The sequence below is a fragment of the Ranitomeya imitator genome, chromosome 2 (assembly GCF_032444005.1).
Source record: "Ranitomeya imitator isolate aRanImi1 chromosome 2, aRanImi1.pri, whole genome shotgun sequence".
NCBI classification, from domain to species: Eukaryota; Metazoa; Chordata; class Amphibia; order Anura; family Dendrobatidae; genus Ranitomeya; species Ranitomeya imitator.
Window position 1 is genome coordinate 792,779,504 of NC_091283.1, and position 27,036 is coordinate 792,806,539.

The 27,036-nt window shown below is 41.2% G+C and overlaps 1 protein-coding gene across 2 annotated transcripts in view; it reads right to left on the reverse strand.

Moving 5' to 3' along the window:
- FGFR2 (fibroblast growth factor receptor 2) overlaps window positions 1-23,920 on the reverse strand; it is a 92,032-nt gene extending 68,112 nt beyond the window's left edge. Inside the window, exon 1 of one of the 2 annotated variants that reach the window (XM_069753663.1) lies at window positions 23,364-23,920. The gene's annotated coding sequence lies outside the window, so the exon portion shown is untranslated. The remainder of the gene's footprint in view (window positions 1-23,363) is intronic. The other variant, XM_069753662.1, reaches the window with a different exon arrangement.
- Between the last annotated feature and the right edge of the window lie 3,116 nt (window positions 23,921-27,036).

Sequence of the window (27,036 nt, forward strand, 5' to 3'; positions counted from 1 at the left end):
GTCCGAGTGCAGTCCGTTTTTTCACACAGTCAGCAGTAGGACCAAAAATGTGTTCATATGAATGAGCCCTTACAGGGAGAGATTCTGCAGCTCTTCAGGTGTAAGGAATAGCGAATATACTCATTACTCGAGAATTCTCGAGCATGCTCGGGGGTCCTCCGAGTATTTTTTAGTGCTCGGAGATTGAGTTTTTCTTGCCGCAGCTGAATGATTTACATCTGTTAGCCAGCATAAGTACATGTGGGGGTTGCCTGGTTGCTAGGGAATCCCCACATGTACTTATGCTGGCTAACAGATGTAAATCATTCAGCTGCGGCAAGAAAAACAAACTCCGAGCACTAAAAAATACTCGGAGGACCCCTGAGTGTGCTCGAGAAATCCCGAGTAACGAGTATATTCCTTCATCACTAGTAAGGAACCTCATACACATGAGGTTACAAAAGTTGGACAAAATGGACGATTTCAACCACAACATAGGACTCTTAGTTTCGACCTATATAATCATCTACAACACCAGTTGGGCATGTTGGATTTTTTTCCGAAGATTTTTATCTGATTAAGTTTTTCCATGGGTTTGTCCCACATGACCCGGTTTTCTGTCAGCAGCACCTATTTCCTTGGGCGCTAGGGTCTTTACTTTATTTTTCTGAAGAGGTTAGCACTGGCTGAATCTTCAGCTAAAATAATCCAATATTGGCTGATGTAGTCAGTGATGGGTTTTAGGCCATAGACGCAACAAATGTTCATTAAACAGATGAACAATCACTCATTGTCCCAGTTTCACATAATTTGTAAGGAAAACTTTAAGTTGCCAATACAGATTAGGCTAAAGTTAATGAAAATTGATTTTTTTCAACCATAACAAATGTTCACAAAAGGTACAATTATACAGCAAAGGACCATTTTACCTGACAGATGACACTCCATTTCTGTCTGGAAATAAGTTGGACACACGTGCACTTTTTGTCTAGTTATTGGACAAAAGATTTGATTCTTTTAACAAATCCTTCATCCACAAGTGAGTTTTCCTTCAAAGAACATTCGAAGAAAGGTCTCTAGTCCGTCACCAATTGTCATTGAAAATGTATGCTCAGGCTCAGTGACTAACAGGCAATAATGATCATTCATTCAATCCAGTATTTAATGTGTATATCCATCTTTTTACATATAAATGGTGACACTCATACAGTATTCACCAGTCCAAAACCTAACTTTTTGCAATCAGTAAGGAGTCAAGATGCACATGGACCCTACAGCCGAGCATCTGAAGTCTAAAAATGCAGGTCCATAACACTGATCCATATGTGCCCTATGAGTCACCCCATGGTGCCTCCATAAGGCAGGTTTCCCCCCCCCAAATAAAGTTTGTTTTGGAAAATACCGGTACTTGTGTAATGTAACAATCATTGGAAAGTGCCAAAAATTTCATAGACTTATTTCCCTGAAGGTTAAAACGCGACTGTAAAATATCGCTGGCACGGCTTATCATATGGGAAAAAACAACTCCTACAATCCCATTTTTCTAAATTTCTCCAAGTTATCAGATTATAGCCATTTCCAGTGTCGGACTGGGATTCCAAGGGCCGACCAGTAAAATTGACTCTGAAGGCCCCCTTTTCAGCTACATGTAAATATTACATTACCCTTTATCACAAACCATTGATACATTAGGTTAGGTAGTTTGTTAAATGACTGATTAGATGCTGCCATTGTCTGTATATAGAGAATCAAGTTTTTTGTGACAAGTACTGCTCATACAGATGGTTTTAGCGGCCCACCGGGGGATTCATCTGTTCTCCTTTGTGCCAGTCCATACCCTGTTAATCTCAACTGGATCAACCAACACACATATGAAAACTCTAGCTACCTGTGAGAATATGGGCCCCTTTACAAGAAACAACTGGGTGCATGATATGACCACTGATCAGTAATAAGTTAGTCTATGTAAATGGGCCCTATGGCATAGAGAGTCAAGTTCTTATCCAGAATATCTCAGGCTGGTTTAAAATATATTATATATATATATATATATATATATATATATATATATATATATATATATCTTTTTCTAGCCTATTTTTACTATGCTTTGACCATCAAAAGTCACGGCTCTTACTATTGTTATCATTCCAATCTAGATTCAATTAAGTAATTATAGGTCAACAAAGCGAGAGCTATAAAATCATTTTTCTCAGGTGTCCTTCCATATTGCGTCCATATGCAACTATATCCAGATACATTGTTTTTGTCTTGAAGAAATTGTGCAATGCTAAAAGTAAAGTCAATTGTGGATATTATTTTTTCCTTTGAAGGTAAATAGTCAAAGTGACTATACAGAAAGATGTGTCACATAAAGGTAATGATGCACCAGATGGTAAACCAACTGTTGACTTTGTAACAGTGGAGCGCTGTTTGTTAAGATCACTGCCATAATGGTAGCCTAAAAGGAAGAAGATGGTTTCAGCCTGACTTTATTCCCTTAAGGCAGAATTTAACCTCTAGTTAGCATAAGTAAATATATTATATATTTAGCAGGGTTGACATCTACATAATTGTGTTGCAACAGCGACCGTCCTAATAAAGAAGAACAATGTTATACAATGGCTTATTCAGTTTTCGAAGGCTCGAAAAACAAATCATTTTTTGTGCAAAGTTGGATAAAGGTTATCAAAATCTAACTAGACTGCCTGAGGCATAACACTAAAATGATAATAATTGTTCTCTGTAACAATACTATGTCTTTTACTATAGAAATAATTGACATCTACAGCAAGTGCCCAGCCTACTGTATTCACTGTCCATGTACAGACCCTTCTTCGCAACTTCACCAAGCCTTAATAATGCACAAAATACAAATATAAACCATACGGCATGATCCGAATGCATACAGTGTCCCCAGAAGGCCTTTTTGTGGTGAACTGCTAATATCCTCCATTTCTGTTTTTTTTAGGGTTCATTTCCAATGGCCTATTGTTGCTAGGAAAACACGTTTTCCGATAATTGGCCAGTGTCGGAAATTTTTATCAGCAGCACATTGCCTTAAAAGGACCTATGCTGCTGAGAACAATGACTGTCTAAGGCTACTTTCTCACTAGCGTCGGACTCGGCCCGTCGCAGTGCGCTGGGCTGAGGTTCCGACGCTAGCAGTGAATGCGCCGCACAACGGAGGCAGCGGATGCATTTTTCCTGCGCATCCACTGCCCCATGGTGAGGTGCGGGGAAGTGGGGGCGGAGTTCCGGCTGCGCATGCGTGGTCGGAAAAAGCGGTCCGTCGGCAGCAAAAAACATTATATGTAACGTTTTTTGCTCCAGGCGGTCCGCCACAACACGGCGCAGCCGTCGCACGACGGTTGCGACGTGTGTCAATGTGTCGCAATGCATCACTAATGTTAATCTATGGGGCAAAAACGCATCCTGCAAACAACTTTGCAGGATGCGTTTTTTCCAATAAACGACGCATTGCGACGTATTGCAAAAAACGCTAGTGTGAAAGTAGCCTAAGTGCACAGAATGACCTATAACAGAAGTGTGGTCGGCCCGTCTATGTAGACTACTCAACGACCACAAATTTGTAGGTGATCGGCGGTCATTTAAAATCCGTTGTCACCGAGCGTAAACAAGCCCTTAAGAAAGGGAAAGCTTCAGATTGTAAAAGTGTAATGTCGCAGCATTTTATATGACTATTAGCCCGTAAACACAAAACATGACGACTAAACACAAGCGAGTTTTACAGACTTCTTGTCCAGGAATTGTAAGTACAGGGCTCGATTACTGAAGGCTAGATGAAACATGACGCCGGTCTCTACAGATTGTGCTCGGGCAGGTTACTGGTCCTTCAGGTTGAAAAGGTTGTTTGTCCAATGCTTGCAGATGTGGATTAATACACACAACAGAGGAACGTGCGTTTGTTCCGAGGAACACAAGTTTGAAGATTCAATTCAGTCCAGGAGACTAGCTGAAAAGTGAAAGATATCCTGTATAGGACTAGAAGGGATTTTATTATTTTTTATATCCGATAATGTGTAATCAGTATTCTAGTTAATTTATCTTAATTTTTAATAGGCTTAAAGGATTACTTCTTTCTTCTGCTCTACTATGACCCATTCATTGTCAAGTGTTTTCTAATAATTGAATTCTCTGTATTATATACAACAATCGCTCCCTTCTTCTGGCTCCTTATATAACTAAATGGAGGTTTTAAGCTGACACCACCTAAGTGCAGCGGAAACAGCCACTTTCTAGGTTGAACCACAACTAATTTCATAATGATCTCACCAGTTTCTAGAAAAAGCAGGTGAGTGGAGAGTAGATCAGCCCGAACAACATGGTTTGCTTTATTGTGTCTACATGGCAGATCCAAATAAAATACCCATGATAGTTGAAGCTGCATGATATCCTCACTCTGGTATTCAAAAGAAGGGATGGGTGAATTTTTCAATATTCGGTTTGGATTATGATCGCCGGCAAATATTGTATTTGAAATATTTGCCTATCATAGCCGAACGCCATTGGAGTCAATGGGAGTAGAGATGAGCGAGTATGATCGGAAACGATCGTCAAACACAAATTTGGCACAAATTGGGTACCAATATGGCACAAATATGGCAAATTCGGATTCAGCAATCGTTTTCTGAATATATTCGCTCATCTCTATTCAAAAGGTCCTTTAGCAAAACTGGTATATGGCTGTCAAACAATGACATTCTTGTATCCGAAGTTAAGAAAAAAATACAAGACAACGTGGAAAATCCAAATTGGGCAATCCATTTTTTTAGGAAGCTAAAATAGACTCAAAGGTGACCATACACATAAGATAATTGTCAACATTTAATTTTTTGAACTCCGCCAAAAACATTCAACGGAGCGGAGCGTGCATGTAATCAGAATAGGTCAAGGAGGAGACATCTCTTCTGATGGGTAGTCTCCAAGAATAACTAGGCATCGATTTCACCATATCCACCTCTTCTTTACCCTGACATCATCTGACGGAGGAGAGTCAGGAGACTCCCTATGCTCAGTATATATAATCTGTGAAGCTTCACCAAAAATTGTAGTGGTTCTGTCTACATTGCACTAATGCGTATGGGAGCCTTTAAATAACACTGGTTATCAGAAAGAAAATTTGAGACTCCTGGGTCACAATGCAAATTTTTTTTATCAGGGCTCTCATCCACCACGTGCCATGTACCATTTATGGCACTGGTGTTTTTTGGGATGGCAAAGGGCCTTTAGGGATTCTCATTCACCCCAGTCTAGGTACAACTACTACTTCTGTACCCCCATGGTGTCCCTGCCTGTTACTTCATTTACAAACAACGTGCCAAGTTAATTTACCTAAAGAGTCATATATTGAAGGGCCATTTACACCGCAAGATCATCGTGAACGAGTTTTGTTAAAAACACTCGTTTCACAATCATCAAACAGGCCGCCGATCACCTGATGAACAAGGAAAACGTTCTTCACCTTGTGAAATGGTCTTATGTAGCATAAAAGATTATAGTTTCTGGCAGTGGAACGTCCCATGTCAACTGGACTTGCGCTGACGAGAATAATGGCAGCCTATCCGCACTAAGCGATCTAGTAAAAGAAATAGTTTCTGTTGGTTCTTTGCCTATATTGATGATGTTGGTGCCTTTGTTTTTTTTTATTTCATACATCATTTTAACCCATGACTGCTCAACAACTCATGTTTTCATGTGTTTAGCCATGCTAACCAAACAGCACGTGGAAATGGGGCTTGTGATGAGGAAAACAGATGAAGAAAAACAATGAAAACCCACTAGCTGGCTATTAAGGGCTTTCCTCACACCCTGCCGCTTGGCATCCATTGCTTCTGTTACATATTCCATTATGGAATAAATTACAAATGTAATGTAACGACGAAATAGAAGAAGTGCCAGACCTTGTGTTACCATTGGCCAAGAGAACGGAAACATGTATGATTTCTTCTTAAAAGTCATAACATGAGGCACGACCATCAGTCTCTCTCTCTCATTACTGACCCCAGCTCCGCTTATGTAAAGGCTGCAGGTGCAATTTATACCGTACCCCCAAGATGGCCGTAAGATGTATAATAGTAGCGGAGGTTGGGCTACTCTAAAACAAGGCATCTTCCTCTTCACGCTGCCTGACACAGCTTACTGACTGCGCCCAATTAAATATCTGGCTCCACATCACCACATCATTCACAACTGCAAAGGCAGCTCTTTTTCACGCAACTGTAAATTTTAATTAACTACACAAAACCATACAGCCGTGAGTGGTAAATAGGCTGCTGTGTTTTTCTATTGTTCAACCCACATGGAAATGATTCCTAAAAGGTTTTACAAAACCTTTCATGGCCGAGCGAGCCGGTTTCTAAAATGGATCCAAGTCAAGAAAAAAAAAAAATCTCAGATTTCTATCTTCCATATGTAACATCTGTGGCACATGGCAGCAACATACCCACATCAATGTGCTGGCAGCGACTTCAGGCGCGAGAGCATAAGGATGTGTCCCATACCATGGGCAGAATACCCAGCATTTATTGGCGAGCTTCTTTATACCACAGGCAGCTTGTGTCCTGGGCTATTAGGTCTCATTAGCTCCAATAACTACTTCCCCCCCCATATGCATGCAGGTCCGGAATTGTGAACATATTGGGATCCACTTCAATAGGAAATCTAAAACGCTTATATATCTCTACTTTCATTCTTCACTTACACATTTACATAGTAACATAGTAACATAGTTAGTAAGGCCGAAAAAAGACATTTGTCCATCCAGTTCAGCCTATATTCCATCATAATAAATCCCCAGATCTACGTCCTTCTACAGAACCTAATTGTATGATACAATATTGTTCTGCTCCAGGAAGACATCCAGGCCTCTCTTGAACCCCCCGACTGAGTTCGCCATCACCACCTCCTCAGGCAAGCAATTCCAGATTCTCACTGCCCTAACAGTAAAGAATCCTCTTCTATGTTGGTGGAAAAACCTTCTCTCCTCCAGACGCAAAGAATGCCCCCTTGTGCCCGTCACCTTCCTTGGTATAAACAGATCCTCAGCGAGATATTTGTATTGTCCCCTTATATACTTATACATGGTTATTAGATCGCCCCTCAGTCGTCTTTTTTCTAGACTAAATAATCCTAATTTCGCTAATCTATCTGGGTATTGTAGTTCTCCCATCCCCTTTATTAATTTTGTTGCCCTCCTTTGTACTCTCTCTAGTTCCATTATATCCTTCCTGAGCACCGGTGCCCAAAACTGGACACAGTACTCCATGTGCGGTCTAACTAGGGATTTGTACAGAGGCAGTATAATGCTCTCATCATGTGTATCCAGACCTCTTTTAATGCACCCCATGATCCTGTTTGCCTTGGCAGCTGCTGCCTGGCACTGGCTGCTCCAGGTAAGTTTATCATTAACTAGGATCCCCAAGTCCTTCTCCCTGTCAGATTTACCCAGTGGTTTCCCGTTCAGTGTGTAATGGTGATATTGATTCCTTCTTCCCATGTGTATAACCTTACATTTATCATTGTTAAACCTCATCTGCCACCTTTCAGCCCAAGTTTCCAACTTATCCAGATCCATCTGTAGCAGAATACTATCTTCTCTTGTACTAACTGCTTTACATAGTTTTGTATCATCTGCAAATATCGATATTTTACTGTGTAAACCTTCTACCAGATCATTAATGAATATGTTGAAGAGAACAGGTCCCAATACCGACCCCTGCGGTACCCCACTGATCACAGCGACCCAGTTAGAGACTATACCATTTATAACCACCCTCTGCTTTCTATCACTAAGCCAGTTACTAACCCATTTACACACATTTTCCCCCAGACCAAGCATTCTCATTTTGTGTACCAACCTCTTGTGCGGCACGGTATCAAACGCTTTGGAAAAATCGAGATATACCACGTCCAATGACTCACCGTGGTCCAGCCTATAGCTTACCTCTTCATAAAAACTGATTAGATTGGTTTGACAGGAGCGATTTCTCATAAACCCATGCTGATATGGAGTTAAACAGTTATTCTCATTGAGATAATCCAGAATAACATCCCTCAGAAACCCTTCAAATATTTTACCAACAATAGAGGTTAGACTTACTGGCCTATAATTTCCAGGTTCACTTTTAGAGCCCTTTTTGAATATTGGCACCACATTTGCTATGCGCCAATCCTGCGGAACAGACCCTGTCGCTATAGAGTCTCTAAAAATAAGAAATAATGGTTTATCTATTACATTACTTAGTTCTCTTAGTACTCGTGGGTGTATGCCATCTGGACCCGGAGATTTATCTATTTTAATCTTATTTAGCCGGTTTCGCACCTCTTCTTGGGTTAGATTGGTGACCCTTAATATAGGGTTTTCATTGTTTCTTGGGATTTCACCTAGCATTTCATTTTCCACCGTGAATACCGTGGAGAAGGTGGTGTTTAATATGTTAGCTTTTTCCTCGTCATCTACAACCATTCTTTCCTCACTATTTTTTAAGGGGCCTACATTTTCAGTTTTTATTCTTTTACTATTGATATAGTTGAAGAACAGTTTGGGATTAGTTTTACTCTCCTTAGCAATGTGCTTCTCTGTTTCCTTTTTGGCAGCTTTAATTAGTTTTTTAGATAAAGTATTTTTCTCCCTATAGTTTTTTAGAGCTTCAATGGTGCCATCCTGCTTTAGTAGTGCAAATGCTTTCTTTTTACTGTTAATTGCCTGTCTTACTTCTTTGTTTAGCCACATTGGGTTTTTCCTATTTCTAGTCCTTTTATTCCCACAAGGTATAAACCGCTTACACTGCCTATTTAGGATGTTCTTAAACATTTCCCATTTATTATCTGTATTCTTATTTCTGAGGATATTGTCCCAGTCTACCAGATTAAGGGCATCTCTAAGCTGGTCAAACTTTGCCTTCCTAAAGTTCAGTGTTTTTGTGACACCCTGACAAGTCCCCCTAGTGAAAGACAGGTGAAACTGCACAATATTGTGGTCGCTATTTCCTAAATGCCCAACCACCTGCAGATTTGTTATTCTGTCAGGTCTATTAGATAGTATTAGGTCTAAAAGTGCTGCTCCTCTGGTTGGATTCTGCACCAATTGTGAAAGATAATTTTTCTTGGTTATTAGCAGAAACCTGTTGCCTTTATGGGTTTCACAGGTTTCTGTTTCCCAGTTAATATCCGGGTAGTTAAAGTCCCCCATAACCAGGATTTCTTTCCAACAATACATGGAATGTCCAACCTTATGATGTTGACGACTTATCTTTAGGCTAGGGTCAAGCTGTCATATTTTCTCTCACCCAAGAGAATTCTGATGTCAACTGAGTGCGGACCGATGTTTTCAACGGACTTACTGACTTGCGTGGCCGAATGTGATCGGAATATCAGATACAAATTGTAAATGCAGCGATTTTTGCCTCAGACAGACTCTGTCCGAGGGAAAAAAAAAATTTATCAGACATGTGCACGGCTCCATAGAAAAACATTGGTCCGAGTGGGATCAGATTATTTTTGTTGGATTGCACTCGGATCAAAAATACGGTTGTCTGCACCTGCCATTAGAATATGTCATCAATATCAGATCGATGAGAGGTCTGACCCTAACACTTCCACCAATCAGTTGTTTTTAACTCCATTAAAGGGAACCTGTCACCCCGAAAATCCCGGGTGAGGTAAGCCCACCGGCATCAGGGGCTTATCTACAGCATTCTGTAATGCTGTAGATAAGCCCCCGATGTAACCTGAAAAGGGAGAAAAAGACGTTAGATTATACTCACCCAGGGGCGGTCCCGCTGCTGGTCAGGTCGGATGGGCGTCTCCGGTCCGCTGCGGCGCCTCCTATCTTCTTTCCATGACGTCCTCTTCTGCTCTTCAGCCACGGCTCCGGCGCAGGCGTACTTTGCTCTGCCCTGTATGCTGTAGATAAGCCCCTGATGCCGGTGGGCTTACCTCACCCGGGATTTTCGGGGTGACAGGTTCCCTTTAAGACCAGATGATCAATGAGTGGAACAGGCTGCCACGAGAGGTGGCGAGTTCTCCTTCAATGGAAGCCTACACACAGAGGCTGGACAGACATCTGTCCGAGATGGTTTAGTAAATCCTGCATTGAGCAGGAGGTTGGACACGATGACCCAGGAGGTCCCTTCCAACGCTAACATTGTACGATTCTATGTAAACAGTGAAAGGAGCCGGAAAAACTCAGCTTCATTCATTATGTAATGGCCATTGATGAAAACTACAAATCAATTCCTGAGTAGATAGATAAATTGTGGATAGGTCATCACTACCTTAAGGCCAGACAACCCGCTGTCTTGTCTCATCTTGTTAAAGAGGGAAAACTGCAAAGTGCTTCCAAAAAAAAGCAACTTTTTACACTTTACCTCTTATTAAAAGTCCTCTCTGTTCTCCGGTATGTAGGGAATTTATTTCCATAGTTTACTACTTGTTGCTTAGATTATTGACCACCGCTGAAGTCTATCACAGGTTGATGTTTTCCTAGAGCCATCTTGCAAGTGTTTCATTGAAAACCTCATGATGACCTCTGTGACCCTGCGCTCCTTCGATGCTGCAGAGGCAAAGCTGCCATTGTTTGCTGCATAAACCCGTGGCATGATCATGCTGCTGGCTTGAACTGTCAATCTTCAGGAGTGCACCGCCCCCAGCAAGCTGTGCGCACGCCAGATGAAAGAACATGAGGAAAAACCCCTTAAGGGTATGTTTACACATCACTTTTTTTGCAGTAGCAAATGCAGCGTTTTACTCTCCCAGCAAAGTGAAGGAGATTTCTGAAACTTCATTCACAAGTTGCTTGTTTTATTCTTTGCAGATTTGAAGCAATTGTAAGTCTGCAGCACGTCAAGTCTTTCAGCATTTTTGCAGCACTTTTCACCCATTCTAATGAGTGGGATAAAAAACATAAGAAAAAAATAAGCATCAAAAACACAAAAGCACCTGTTTTTTATAAAGCATTTTGTATGTAGACATGTCTGCAGCAAATATTTAACGTGTGCACATATCATTAGCCTTTATTTAAAGAAAATCCCATACAGCAATCCCACAATACTTTGCAAGTTTCACCCTACAATTTGCCTATGTTCACTTAACAACACTTAGATGAAGGTCATCAGCACTTTCCAAGAAATATTTGCTCTGAGGTCTGATATCATATCAGCAAACTGCATTTGTAGTATCTGATGATTTTACATTTTTGTTAATAGTAATGTGGTTGTCATGACTCAAGACGGGGCAGTTCTGGCTCTGTCCTGGTCAGGTCCTGGTAAGTTTGTCCGCCTCTCTTTAGTTCTGGCTATTTAATGTTGGTAGTTCCTGGGACCAGCATCGGTGATACTTCCGTTTACTCAGCTAGAGAGATTGCTGACCCAAGTTACTCATCTGTAATCGCTGTTCCTCTGTGTGTGTGAGTTTCGCTGTGTATGACCCGGTTTGTATCTTTACTACTGCCTTTCTTGCTGCTCGGTACTGCTTTATCCCTCCTGGTATTCTGACCCCTTGGCTTGTCCCTGTTTACTCGTCTGTCTTGCCTTGGCTACCTCGTACTTGTCTGGCTTCTGACCATTGGCTATGCTTTGACTTCGTTATTCAGTTTGCGCACCTTTCTCAGCATCACGGTCGGCTCTCTGTCTGCTCATGTGGTAGCCCCGCCCCATGTGGTCATGTGACCAGTTTAGCGCCGCCCCCTGTGATCACGTGATCAGCCTAGATCAGGACCTTTGCACTACACACCTCGGTCTTCTAGCTCCGAGTGTTATCGGCTCGCGGTCACGGCCAGCGCCCCTGGCCTAAACCCCGGTGACACTATCACCGTGTCACTACAGTGGTAAATTAGGAGAACTAAAGAGGCATTTATACTGCAAGAATCGTGAACAAGCGTAGTTAAGAACATTTGTTTCATCATTATCTTGCCATGTCAAGAGGCTGCCGATCACCCAATGATACTTTGCGCAGTGTCACAAATCATTGCTCTCGGCAGCACATCATCTTGTGTAAGCAGGACTCGCACTGCCGAGAACTACAGTGGTCTATGTGCACCGAGTCATTTAGCATACATGGATCAGTGCATATCGTTTACTTTGGTCTGCCTTCATAAAAAGGCATTCAACCGATCACCAATAGGTGAAAGGTTACTGATCAGCGGTCTTGTTGTGACACGGGTCGGTCCGTGTAAATAGACCTTTACTATAGAGCAGATGACTTTTCTATGAAAAAGCAATTGTTTTAATGTTATTTTTTTTTTTAACTGTATATTTTGACTAGACTATGATTGGGCAGTTGATGTCTAAGTTTTGGCGGAATAACAGCATCACTGCCTCTCTCCAATTGCCTCAAAGTTTCTCTATGAGGAGAGGAAGTCACATGACAGTTTCATAAATTTGGATATAGTTAGAGTTCCTGCTATTGCCAGAACTCGCCAGCAACCTTTTCCTTTCACTAGAGCGACTCTGGTAGCACCACAACAATTCTCAGACAAGTTATGACCAAGTAGGTTTGCGAGATTTGTCTGTGACTACTTTAGAGCTTGGCTTTGTATGCTCAAAAAAAAAAATGACAAAATCGGAAACATCCTAAAAGGTAAAAATTTGGGACAGATTTATCATATCCAATAAGCATGATATATAATAGCACAGCTGATTCCGCCGTTCTATGTTGCAGGGAGTGTATGCGTGCTCCAGGTATAGGGATTAAAGGGGTTATCATCCTTATGAATTTTTATAGAAAAAGAAACAAAAAACACTGAATATTCCAATGTATATGCATCAAGAGATAACATCTATTGCAGTCACTTGTAGGCGTTTTTAACACCGTTTTTGAGGCATTCCAAAACAATGTGTTTTTCAAACAGAATCTGCTTTAGGAACCCGCTCCTGTTTTGAGACGTTTTTGGAGTTCTCCTTTCCCTCATGCTCTTTTAAAGAGTTTTCAAAGTTTTTTTTCCCTAAAGCGTTTTTTTGCAGCCTTTTGAGTGCCTAGTTTGGCCTGCAGTCCAGTAGGATTAAAGAAGCGACATGCTAATTTTTTTTTCCCCATAGGGCGTTTTTCAAAGCCTGAAGAAAAAAAAAATGCTCAAAATATTTCTCATATGAATAGCAAAGCATAATGTAAATTAAAGTAAAATTTTCAAAACATTTGGGGGGGGGGGGGGGGGGAGCGAATACACTCCACCAACTCCTCAAAAACTATGTGAATATAGCCATGCTGTGAAGCTACTAAATGTGACTGCTTCTACTGAATGTGCAGTACAAGGAGTTAGTCCACATTTTGCTTTTTTTATTAACTGGCTTGGAATAGTCTGTAACTGCTACCTTAAACCTGCAGCCGCCTCAAACTGCCCTAATTGTTGATTCTTTTCCTCACTCGATTTGGGGTCTGTTTTATGTCATCCCCAAATGCCAGTTTCACGTTTACCAAAGAGCAGAGCTCCAGTGTGAAGCCGTCAACCTGCCAATGATTAATTACATCCAAGCACAGGCTGCTAAACTCCACCGGTACAAGCGGAGGCCTGCAATCACAATCATCAATTCACTGCATTCTCTCCATCCCTCTGTTTGTCAGCCATGCACACTGGACAATGCCAGAATGACTTGGCTAAACTCAAGAAATGAGACCAAGGAGATTTGGCAGGGAAATGCGCCAAATACCTTCGGAACAGCAAAAGAACTGTGACATTATGGCCCCAGGCGGGGTGGTCCGGCGGATAATAATAAGATCATATTGTGCCGGTCGTAGAGTTACTCAATACATCCTCTTGTTCCTCCGTGTCCATGTTAGCACTAGAGCAAAAACAACAGTAAATTTATTAGCAAAATATGAATGCGTTCCCACATAAAATAACTCCCCTTGCAGAATGGACGAGCGCGGACACTAAGTTCATTGTTGAGCATCAGCTCGCAAAAAAATTCCCAAAAAGGTGATATTATCGTAACCCTCATGTTTTATTCAACGTGATACATTCTAGATTTAGGACATTTTTGTCATGACAGCTGCGAGATGTTCAGATAATCTAATGCAGATAGAAAACTGTCCAAAAGGACACAACTCAGAAGGCAGGGAACCAACGTGACGAGAGCTTTGCTGCTATCACCTGACTTTTTGGGGTATTGGTAGACTCTAGAGACACCTAGAGCAATGGTCAGGGCCGGCTTCACTACCCAGCGCCCTCGGACAAGTGCCAGGGCTCTGGACAAGGGATGGGGTCCCACTCATTAGCATATTGCTACCAAACCAGCAGACCACACAGCCGTTATAGAGTCCATGAGTCGGGGGGAGCCCGTCCCCTCGCCCCCATCATGCATTCAACTGTTTTAGTATCCTGAATGTTGACACAGTTGAAAGCAATGAGGGGAGAGGGAACTGTCCTCTGAAGCTTCCGCTCCCATTATTCCCCCACGGTGTCTGTGCTCTGTGACATCTCAGTGCAGAGGGCACAATGAAGTCACTACAGACAGTGCAGAAGGTCAACAGATCGGAGACTGCAGAGACAGGGGCACTAGGGTAACAGGGAGAGGCGAGTATTTGTTTATTTTTAATGTATGCAGCAATAAATGGGGCCGATTATACTGAATGGAGGGATACGTGGGCCCCATTATACTGTATGGAAGACTATGTGGTGCCCATAACACTGTATGGAGGACTATGTGGTGCCCGTAATAATGTATGGAGGACTATATAGGAGGAAAATGACTTTTGTATAGGGTACACTTCTGAGGATAGTGTCTATTAGTAGAGTACATTTATGAATACCACGTTTACCTCTATTACTATAGGTACTGAAATCTATATTTCTGTCGATCACCTGAATCCCCTCTGCTGTATGGCATAGTAGAATTTACAATAGATATCGCTCATGTAATGTAAGAAGTTAAATCTTTGGCATTGTGCTATACCTATATTTCTCTGCCATATCTGTGCATCATGAATCGTGGTATGTGTTAAAGGGGCCAATGAAGACTTGGAGCCGGCCCCAACAATGGCTAAGAGGGATGATGCAGACATGATTGCATCTTGGGCTTGCTAGCTTCAAGAAACTTAGGTCAGTAGGCAAAAAACTAAGGGCATCTGCCTTTGGTGCCAGGTACTAGACGTGCCATTACACTTAATCCTTTTATTCGGAGATATATACGCTCTTGGCATACAACTCCAATGGAATTCTCCAATATATGACATAAGGTGACATGACATAAGACACAAGGATTCTTTTGTGTCCTGTCAATCCCTGTGTTAAATAAGTTGAGCCCGGAATCCTCCTTTAAGTGAATGGAGGGAGTACTTGATATATTGCACATCCATTTTTTTTCTAAATAGGGCAGGGTCCACATGGTTATACTTCCAGGGCATTGTTCATTTGTATTTTTATTATTACCCTGAACCTTTATCAGATCTTAACAAAATGAGAAACATAAAAAGAAAATATCGTATGTCTCCCTTTTGGAGCTGATCCCGACTTTGGGTACGAAATAAACAACACATGCCGTCAGCCCCAAAAAAGATTAACCATAGACTTCAGGCACATGGCAGAACATGTGTGTGAAAATTGCGACATAGGTACAATGCTAGTAATGGTGGAAATGCCCATCAGATACTGGATCACTAGGGAAGAGCGACGTCACACACTGACTTATGGATGCCGTTGCAATGCGGATTTACAAGCCAATGACAGGAAGGGATCCGTAAAGGGAGGGAAAGTATACAGAAACAAGTCTAGTAGTTTTGATTTTATGTTCTTCTAGTTTTTGCATCAGAAAGCCACAATTGAAAGCCCCATAAAGAATAAGATAGAAATAAACTCTTTTGGATCAACTTACATTCTGTATAGATCTATAGGATCATTTATGGATCTGCTTCTAGTACTTGACCAAAATTCAAGTAAAAAAAAGGTAAAAGCTAGAAGAAATTCGGCTTCATGGAAATAGTCAATTTTGAAGGTAAGGTCTACCTCTCCTGATGTCCCATAACAGGCCATATACTTCTTAAATTAGTGCAAAGAATACAAAATAACTGACCGTTTACAATGTAAACCGGCCATTGTCCATGTCCAGAATGGGGCGGCATAAATCAATTAGTTTATAGGAGGGGAGTGAGGATTTTAGCACCTGGAGACCATTACTGGATATTTGTTTATTTTATTTTCACTTTCAGGATCAGATCTTAAGGGATCTGGAGCAGTTTACATATCACAGTCAGTAATCCATCCATCACACCTCTCCCAATCTGGCCAGTCAGATAGACCCCTGGAGAAGAAAAGAGTGGGGGCGACGGTCCATAGTTCAGCTACAATATATAAACAAAATGACTGAGATTTCAAGCAGACACATCTTTCTCCTAATGAGACACCTCAAGCCAAGGACATGTCCTCCTTCCAAATGTAGGAACAGCACAGGAATATCAGTGGTCACTTATGTAGAAAGTTCTCTTGTATACATTGGGGAATATGCAGAAACCTTTTCTCAAGTCCCTATAGGAATAGAATAGGATTTCTTCTTGACTAAAGAAAAGTTGTATTGGGACCTGTTCTCTTCAACATATTCATTAATGATCTGGTAGAAGGTTTACACAGTAAAATATCGATATTTGCAGATGATACAAAACTATGTAAAGCAGTTAATACATTAGAAGATAGTATTCTGCTACAGATGGATCTGGATAAGTTGGAAACTTGGGCTGAAAGGTGGCAGATGAGGTTTAACAATGATAAATGTAAGGTTATACACATGGGAAGAAGGAATCAATATCACCATTACACACTGAACGGGAAACCACTGGGTAAATCTGACAGGGAGAAGGACTTGGGGATCCTAGTTAATGATAAACTTACCTGGAGCAGCCAGTGCCCGGCAGCAGCTGCCAAGGCAAACAGGATCATGGGGTGCATTAAAAGAGGTCTGGATACACATGATGAGAGCATTATACTGCCTCTGTACAAATCCCTAGTTAGACCGCACATGGAGTACTGTGTCCAGTTTTGGGCACCGGTGCTCAGGAAGGATATAATGGAACTAGAGAGAGTACAAAGGAGGGCAACAAAATTAATAAAGGGGATGGGAGAACTACAATACCCAGATAGATTAGCGAAATTAGGATTATTTAGTCTAGAAAAAAGACGACTGAGGGGCGATCTAATAACCATGTATAAGTATATAAGGGGACAATACAAATATCTCGCTGAGGATCTGTTTATACCAAGGAAGGTGACGGGCACAAGGGGGCATTCTTTGCGTCTGGAGGAGAGAAGGTTTTTCCACCAACATAGAAGAGGATTCTTTACTGTTAGGGCAGTGAGAATCTGGAATTGCTTGTCTGAGGAGGTGGTGATGGCGAACTCAGTCGAGGGGTTCAAGAGAGGCCTGGATGTCTTCCTGGAGCAGAACAATATTGTATCATACAATTATTAGGTTCTGTAGAAGGACGTAGATCTGGGGATTTATTATGATGGAATATAGGCTGAACTGGATGGACAAATGTCTTTTTTCGGCCTTACTAACTATGTTACCTATATAAATACATAGATATGTTAATTCACCATTGCCCAAAACAGTGCCACCCTGGTGCATGGGCTGTGTCTGGTATTGCAGCTTACCAAAAAAGTGTAACTTTCAAAAACTATCACATATTAGAATTTTAGATATGTAGGGGACCGGGCGATGTGATATCCACTTATCAGTAAAAAACATGGAGGTGGAAAACCTGAACTGCCACTCTTCTGAGACTGAAGATGAGACAACAGACGACTTCAGTCTCGGAGGAGCGCAATGCTCAGCTTTCATTTGTGAATCTCAGAACCTGAAAAAAAACTGATCAAAACAGTTTACTAAAAGCACAGATACAAATTTAGTCTAGGTTCACACATTGCATATCTGGTGCGGATTTTCCTACTGTAAATCCACAACATTCTACAGTGACAACATTCACATCCTGTGGATTTTATTTGAGTTGCGGATAGTAATTAACTTTTTTTTTTTTACCTTCTCTACATCAATTTCTGATTCGGATATTCAGTAATTTGGTGAGAATTTTACACGTTACTTTCAATGTGGATCCTAGGTATACAAGTTAGACCGATGATACAAATATGCATACAAACACACATGAATAAGTACTATGGTTTCTGGGAAAATGAAGACCCTTTTTGTCATCTTAAAGAATCCCTTATCTCTTGGTCAATCATTGATTTTTTTGGTACTTTTTCACTAGTCAGTTCATTAGAAGCACAATGGCAGACAGGACCACAGCTTATTTTTTTTTGGAAACAAAGTTGTTTAGCTGAAAGCAGAAGCTTTGTAGAGTTGGATACATCGCTTTAACCAACACTTATGTGTTACGTATCATTTTCTGATAAAGGCTGACTGTAGCTTTAAAAATTTGGGTATAATGGCAGATTTAATTGAGACATTGGAACAAGAGAGACAGAAGGTTATTATTGTGCCTCTCCACCCCTCATAAGGCATTGTTTTCCTTTAAATGACGACATTAGCACAATAAAAGTCTTTCAGTTCCACAGAAACAATTCATCCACAGCCTTTGTATAGGATCCTCAAAGCTACAGTCTGCACTATAACTGTTCACTTCGAGGGGGGGAGACACACATGGGTGCACAATTTTGAGAATCTTGCCATAGTTAGTCAATTTCACCTTAAATACCTCAAGTGCCTCATTTGTCTATTTCTGGTAAAGATTATTTATTTTACTTATATAGCGCCATCATATTCCGTAGCACTTTACAGACATTATCATCGCTGTCCCCATTGGGGCTCACAACCTAGATGTTCTATCAGTATGTCTTTGGAATGTGGGAGGAAACCAGAGAACCCGGCGGAAACCCACACAAACACGGGGAGAACATAGAAACTCCTGGTAGATGTCCTTGGTGGGATTTGAACCCAGGACCCCAGCATTGTAGAGCAACAATGCTAACCACTGAGCCACTGTGCTGTCCATATAAAGACAACAGCATGTAGAAGCCATGAAGGCGTCCATGTTGGCGATTATTACGCTTTCCCAATTAATTGGAGGTTTCAACAGTTTTGCCTAAGAGGGCACTTGAAGGACTTCGATAAAGAGCTCCTCCACATGTGAACTAAGAGGCCCATGGTAAAGTTGAGTTGTTGTCCTCCAACTCTTCTGATAAACGTAGTCCAAAGCAATTTATCAAAGCCACCTTTGCAATCATTACAGTTATTAGCACACTATCAATTAGCAGAGCATCTTTAAGCAATGTCAGAGCCAACTCGGAGTCTCATTTTTCTCCACACTTCAAGCAACTCCTTTCTATGGCCAAGAATTCCAATTATAAGAACATCTCGCCTCATTAAAATGGCACCTTCTTTACACGATTCGTCGCTCTTTAACACAGCTATCTCTAAAGTTCTTTCAAGCCTCCATGTAAAAAGGGGTTTAACCCCTGCTCCCCATTAAATCTAAATCCCTAGAAGGCAAAGTGCCTTCATCGCCATTAATTGCGCTTACAAATCCCATATAGAATTTCTCATTTTAGTTCCAAGAAGATCCGGCCTCCTCCCTTAACACCCCACCATGGATATTAATTCTAAAGCTTTGTAGAGATCACAAAATGCTTCTAATCTGCATTTTAATTGGCATTCTGTAAAAGGCATGGGAGGGGGGGTAGCCTCTTCTCCTTCACTCACTAGAATCAAGAAGCTTTTCGCAACCCCCATTAAAAGTTACAATGAGACCTGAAAGCCTCTACAGTTGTCACATACACTTCACTCTACAGGTTAAGAATGCAGAATTTCACACGAACATACAACCGTAAGTCCCAGATGCCAGAGCACAAAGTACATTCACCGAGCCTGGCACAATACATGTTTCATACAAAGGACATCTAGATTTTTCTCCAGCAAAACACTCCGGTCTTATAGCTTGGAGAGTACTGATAATTACTTTAATTAGATAGCACTTTTCCCCCAAACACTTCAGATCAGAGCATGAAAGGACCATTTACAACCATAGAAGAATCCAAACACTGGGCACATTATAGGCAGAAGAATTGCAGCAGTTGGCATATGTTACTCAACTCCTGAGGTGCATCACAATCAAGTCACTCCAGTGTTTAGAGTCGGGGATGGCAACCTGTGGCTATTTATCTACAATACTCATGCTGGCCAAAGACCTGAAGATTCCTTCTCAATCTGACCAGCTTCCCAATGCGATTCTCCATTGGGAAAGAGGCAAAGTTTTCTTTCTACAAGTTTACGCATCCATCATGCCACCTTTATTTTTGTGATCATAAGTAAAACATCACCAGCAATGAAGTTCGACTCAATAAAAGTTTCTAATACATAAACGCTTTTACCTCCAGCAGATCTGATGGTTGTATCACTGGGAGCTGGTCTATAATGTGCTTCTGCATTGGGAAAGAGGCAAAAGTTTTCTTTCTACCAGTTTACCCATCCATCAGCCCACATTTATTTTTGTGATCGTATGTAAACATCACCACCAATTAAGTTTGAGCCAAGAAAAGTTTCTAATACTTGAATGATTTTACCGCCAGCAGATCTGATGGTTGTAACATTATAGACCAGCTCCCAATGTGTTTCTCCATTGGGAATTAGGCAAAGTTTTCTTTCTACAAGTTTACCCATCCATCATTCCACATTTATTTTTGTAATAGTGCGTCAACATCACCACCAATGAAATTTGAGCCAATAAAAGGTTGTACTACATGAACACTTTTACCTCCAGCAGATCTGATGGTTGCATCACTATAGACATTGCAATTTTTATTGGTCAGATGGTTAACAAGAATCTATAGAGCTGAGAACTTAGTTGTACGTACATATTTTTGGCCAGGATTTCCATCCTAGACTGCATATTAGGACTCATTCAGATATCAGGGGGGGGTTTCACATACAAGAAAAAAAAAAAGTTTCAAAAGTGTTTTGGTTCAGTTTTTCTCAGATGAGTATAAAACTAGAGTCCCCAGCTTCTCCTATATGAAAAATGGACAGCATCCAAGTGCCATCCGATTTTTTTTTTTTATATGCCCATAGACTCCCATTAGCGTTTTTGATCCGAAAACCTGGATCAATATCAGATACGTCTCCGTGATTTTGCATAGACCACTTGGTCCGATAGAAAAAAAAAAATAGATATGTAAACAGCCTCATAGACTATCATAGGTGCAAGTTCTACTTATGAATACGACGGAAGGAACCTGTGTGTGAAAAACGGACGTCTGAATGAGCCCTTTCCCAAAATTTCATCCAAACTACAGAGAAAATTGTGCACTGCGGATCTGAGACCTGCAGTATATGTCTATTTACACTGCAGATTTTACAGAAGACTTGCAAAGGGTGGAATGGAAAGCAAAGCCGCAGCATTTCAGCAGTGAAATCTGCAGCGCCTTTTTTATTATTATTATTTTTTTCTTTTTACATCGCTGCCACCATTTGTTGCCTATTTTTAACACTTTTGGTGCTTCTCTTGGTGGGTCCTTGGGATTTTTTTTTTTATCTAGTACGCTCTAATTGGTGCATATTTTAATTATTTTTTTTTAAGTTTTTCTATTGAGACTGAAAAAAATGGCTTTTTTTTCTGTTACAAGCCACAAGTTAATGCCCAAATCTGAAATATAATTTAGCGATATATACTCCATGCATCCATCCAACAGCTTAAGTGTACATATACAGATATATGGACATAACTCGTACCCCCCTGAGCTCTCATGGGGTATAAATAGTTAACCAAGCAGTGATTGCTAACTTTCACTGCACAGAAGAGGAATCCTTTGTTATAATGAGGAACATAAAAGGCCTCTCAGAGAAAATAGGTTTACACTACACAGGGATGTGACATTCCAAGCAGGCCCCAGACCTGAGCAAAACCCTACAATTCTCCTGCACCTACCCCCAGACTGTAAATCTGTCACTAGTTAAGACAGTTTTATAACCAGTCAGGTCCAAGCCATTCAGTGCTAGATACTATGAATTGAAGAATGCAATGACTGGAGAAGCCTTAAAGCATTTAACCCGCTGCACGCCAGGCATGAAGGGAAGAAAATACTTACTGCAGTAGTATAGTTAGCTAATAAGCACAAATAAAGGTCATATTCCAAGAGGTGCTGCAGCAGCAAGCCTTTTTAATGGTCCGGTTGGTCGTGCAGATTCTTGAATAATATGACCAATACTGAGCCTTGTATTAAATAAATAAATATAATTTAATAAATATAATGTATTAATAACTATAGCGTTTATGGTGCAAGAACCGTTAACGGGACGGATTTATTGGACAGGTTAGTAACTTCTGATTGATCGTCATATACCATAATGATGTCACAGATACTTAGGAACATCATAAGTGGTGTATGATGGACACCGAGTATACCGGTAGCGAATCCGCCGTGATTAAATCACGTGTCTGTGAATAATCTGCATCTTTGCAAGGTTATAGGACACTTGGTTTTGGTTTTGAATGAATACTTAAAGTCTTTGGACAACTTCGCCAGGAACAGAAACTTGTTCTCCAGTCAATCACTTCCAGCCAGTCCCATCGGATAAAATACAGATAATACACAAAGGCGAACCCAGCGAACCAAAGCGGAAGATCTAAAGCAGAGCCTTAATACAATGACAGAACAGGACCTCCCTTTACTATTGTTCCACTTTCCAACAATTAAGACTTATATTTCGCCCACGTGAAAACGAGAAAGGTTCACCTACACGGGCAGATTAACCCTGCCTAAGCCGGGCACCGCTGCCATACCCCTCGATGATTTTGGTAAAATTTTACCTAGAGGCCAATTTATGTGCAAAAATATAAAATAAATAAAAATGTAAAATAAGTGATTTCCCAGCAAGCGTGCTACCGATACCTGTATTTACATGTAATGCAATATTGTAACAATGCCAACGACCGGTCAGGTTTACGACACGTCTTCAGATTTTACGGATGACAAAACATTTTTTTTTTACTTATTATGTAAATGCTCATTATTATTCCTTTTCAATAAAAACCTTCAATGGAAATAAGCCTTTATGTAAAACAAAAATAAATTAATTAAAAAGGGAATTATCAGACTACGTTCCCATGACGAGCTTTTGATGTTGCAGGTTTTTTGCACCCGTAGGTTACTTGCATTTTTTTCCAAAAATACGCAGCACGAAGAACGCACCAAAAACTCGTTGTGGGAACGTAGCCTTAAAAGCCATGTTAACCCTTTATGGCCTGCACATTACCTTTATATCAGCATGCGATGAGGCGCTCTTACAAGAATTAAAGGTAAGAAACAATCGGCGTCAATCAATGGTAAATCTGGGGAGCGCCGGTTGAACTTTTGGCACATGGGGGGGGAGGGGGGGTAACAAGTAAAGAAGCAGCAGTGAAATGAACTTTGTTGGCATTACCTGCAAAGACTGTGGTGTAAAAAGATCCCCCTGTCTTGCAGCAGGCGTGTGCCTGGCAAGAGGAAACACACAGGTCTCAATAACCCTCTAGGGACAGATTCCCAAGTTCAGTCCTAGCAATCAGAAGAATTCATTCCCTTCTCTCCAAGAAATGGACATAAGGATCCAAAGGAGGCACAGTCCAGGGTGTGTAATCCTCCAGCAGCAGGACCCAACAGCAAGTAGTGAGTGAGGTTCAAAAGAGGGGAACCAGCCAGATCCCCCATCCAGGGTGAATGAGTGAGGTCAGCACAAGTCCTGGGCTCTTTTCTTGGAAGATGCAAAAAAAAAAAAAAGTCTCTTTTTGTTTTATTCTTTAAGAAGTAGCAATCCAAGGTGCAACAATCCACAACATCAGTTCAAGCATTCCCCAAACACCAGTGTCATTGTATCATCTCCATGAAGACAACAAACAAGCAACATATGTAAGAAATAAGTGAACTTCCCAAAGTGAGCAGAGAGGTGAGGTGCAGGCAGTGCAGCCTGAGTGTGAGGAGCAATGGAAAGTGGACGAGGCTTCTCCCTCCCCCTCACTCTTCATGCACATTCCCAGCCCTCTCCTCCTCCCTGACCACTCCTCTCTGTCTGAAACCTGAACCTCTAGCCCTTCCCCACGCCCAATCTGTGGCGTTGCTTTTGGCTTTGCGCGGCAGCCTTTTCTGCATCCCTCCCACCCTCCTTCCATCCTCCTTCCCTCCTTCCATCCTTCTTCCCTCCTTCCCCCTGTTGCACAGTTTGGCACACATTGCTGCACAGAGGGCTGGTTTGTTTGGATTGGAATTACTATGCTATGTGCGCTCTGGCTTTTCTTTTTCCGTCTCTTTCTCTCTAGTTCTTTTTACCTCTTTAATATACACCCTAAATAATAAGCAGATAAAGCGCCATTTGTGACGTCACAGCCGCCGACACCCGGGGTATCATTGAACCACGCCGTTCCCACGTTGAGTTTTTGATGCTGCAGATTTTCTGCGCCATTTCTTCACCTATAATGTAAATTAGGTTCTTTGAGTTTTTCAATGCGTTTTTTTTTTTTTAATATGCATATATATTTAGTTGCATATTACGTGTGTTTTTAATTTGTTTCCGGAACCTAAGGGTATGTGCACACGTAGGTTGGATCTCTGAGGATTTTTCCGCACCTGGTTTTGTAAATCCTCAGGTAAACCGCACTGCAGATTACCTGCGGATTTACCTCGTTTTTTGTGCGGATTCCACCTGCGGTTTTACACCTGCGGATTCCTATTATGGAGCAGGTATAAACCGCAGCAGAATCCGCGCAAAGAATTGACATGCTGCGGAATAAACAACGCTACATTTCAGCGCTGTATTTTCTGCAGCATGTGCACTGCGGATTTTGTTTTCCATGGGTTTAGATGGTACTGTACAACGCATGGAAAACAGCTGCGAATCCGCTGCGTCAAAACCGCAGCAGATCCGCAGTAAAATCCGCAGCGTGTGCACATAGCCTAAGGCTACTTTCACACTAGCGTCGTTTTCAATACGTCGCAATGCGTCGTTTAGGGGAAAAAACGCATCTTGCAAAGTTGTTTGCAGGATGCGTTTTTGCCCCATAGACTAACATTTGCGACGCATTGACACACGTCGCAACCGTTGTGCGACGGTTGCGCCATGTTGTGGCGGACCGCCGGCAGCAAAAAACGTTACACGTAACGTTTTTTGCTGCCGACGGTCCACCATTTCCGACCGCGCATGGATCTGGATAAATCTGGATAAAATCTGCAGTATGTGCTGAAATTTGCACCAACGTTTTGTGCTGCCTATGCGGCATATGTCAATGAGATTTAAATTTTTTTTAATATGAAACAACAAAAATTTCTGGCTTGTCCTTGCCATGAAACAGTAAAAAATGGACAGCACTTGGATGATAAGTGGATTTTTCACAGCCCTTGTGACTGACAATTGCGAGTTTGATCCGTGACGTGGACCAAAAAAGAGCTTGTCTCCCGTCCACAAAAAATCACTGACGTGAACAGCCCCATAGAATATATTGGAAATGTGTGCTGATCATGAGAAACCTGGATAGAAGAACATGCAGGTGAAAAATGGGCATTTCAATGAGGTCTTAGGTTGTGTTCACATTGAAGCTTTTTTGCAGAGTTGTTGAAGCAGAAACTTTCCAAAAACCATGAGAAGCTTCAAAATCACGAGATTTGATTAAAGAGTTAAAAAAAAATTCTGCTCCGAAAACCCATCAAGAAATCAGTGTGGGCACATACATATGATATGTACACATAGAACTTTTCTGCACCAAAAACCAGTGTTAGCAGGAAAAACGCAGTGTACTATACGCCCAATTTTGACATGTTTTTACAGTGTTTTCAGTTGCATTTTTGCAATTTTTTTCTCCATTCATTTCAATGGGTGAAAAAATTGATGTGCTACAGATTTGAAAATACACATTGATGGCTGAAATTTGCAAGGAAAAAAATAAGCAGCGTGTGAATGAGCTTCCAGAAATCTCATTAATGTTGCTCGTACTGAAAACTGCAGTGTTTTTTAGCCTTAAAAAAGGCACGAAAGACGGCAAAAACATAACGTGTGTACAAGCCCTAAGGGTGAATTCACACACTGCAGATTTCCTTGTGGAATGTTTCGTAAGGCTATATTCACACTTTGCGGATTTTGCTGCGGATCCGCAGTGGATTTGACCGCTGCGGATCTGCAGCAGTTTCCCATGAGTTTACAGAACAATGTAAACCTATGGGAAACAAAAAACGCAGTGCACATGCTGCGGAAAAAAACGCGCGGAAACGCTGCGGATTACATTCCGCAGCATGTCACTTCTTTTCTGCGGATTTTCACCTGCTCCAATAGAAAACTGCAGATGAAAATCCGCAGAAGAAAACGCAGTAAAAACCGCGATAAATCCGCAGTAAAAACCGCGACGGGTTTTCACTGCGCATTTTGGAATTCTGCTGCGGAAAAATCCGCAGTGGAATCTGCAAAGTGTGAACATAGCCTAACTATCTCACTCTTCTGTTAAAAACCCCAATCTGATAAATGGAATCAATTTTCAGCCACAGAAACAAAAATCTGCATCAAAATCTGCTCATGTAGCCACCCTAAGATCCAGGTTTTCTGAATGTAAAATCAACGTCAAACAGCATTTTGAATAAGATTTTAAGTTTCATGCACAAAAATTTGTAGTATAAATGAACCGCTCCTTTGAAATAATCTTATAATCCACATTATATCAATTTACGCTGTGGACCTTAGGGCAGATTTCCCCTCGTTGAATTGCAAAGGGTAAAAGTACAGTCAGGCTGTGTGCAGAAATTTCTGCATCTCTTGGCAGGAAAACGCAGCCGCAAAAACGTGCGGTTTTGGAGCTTTTTTTTGCATGCGTTTTTAATGGCTTTTTTAGACACAAATTTAAGATAGTTAAAAAAAAGAACAAAAGTTTTTTCATTCATTGAAAGCAAGCAAGAAAGGTGGATGCGATGGTAATTTGTATTATGGGTTTGCATAGTTTTTCTTTTTAAATTGTTTAACCAATGATGACCCATGTCAGGCTGGTGACAGGCAGGGGGGCTGCAGTTGGTCCCAAGGGTTTAAAAGTTCCTCCATAAAAAGTCAAACATCTTCAGGTTATGGTACATGAGAATCTCTATCT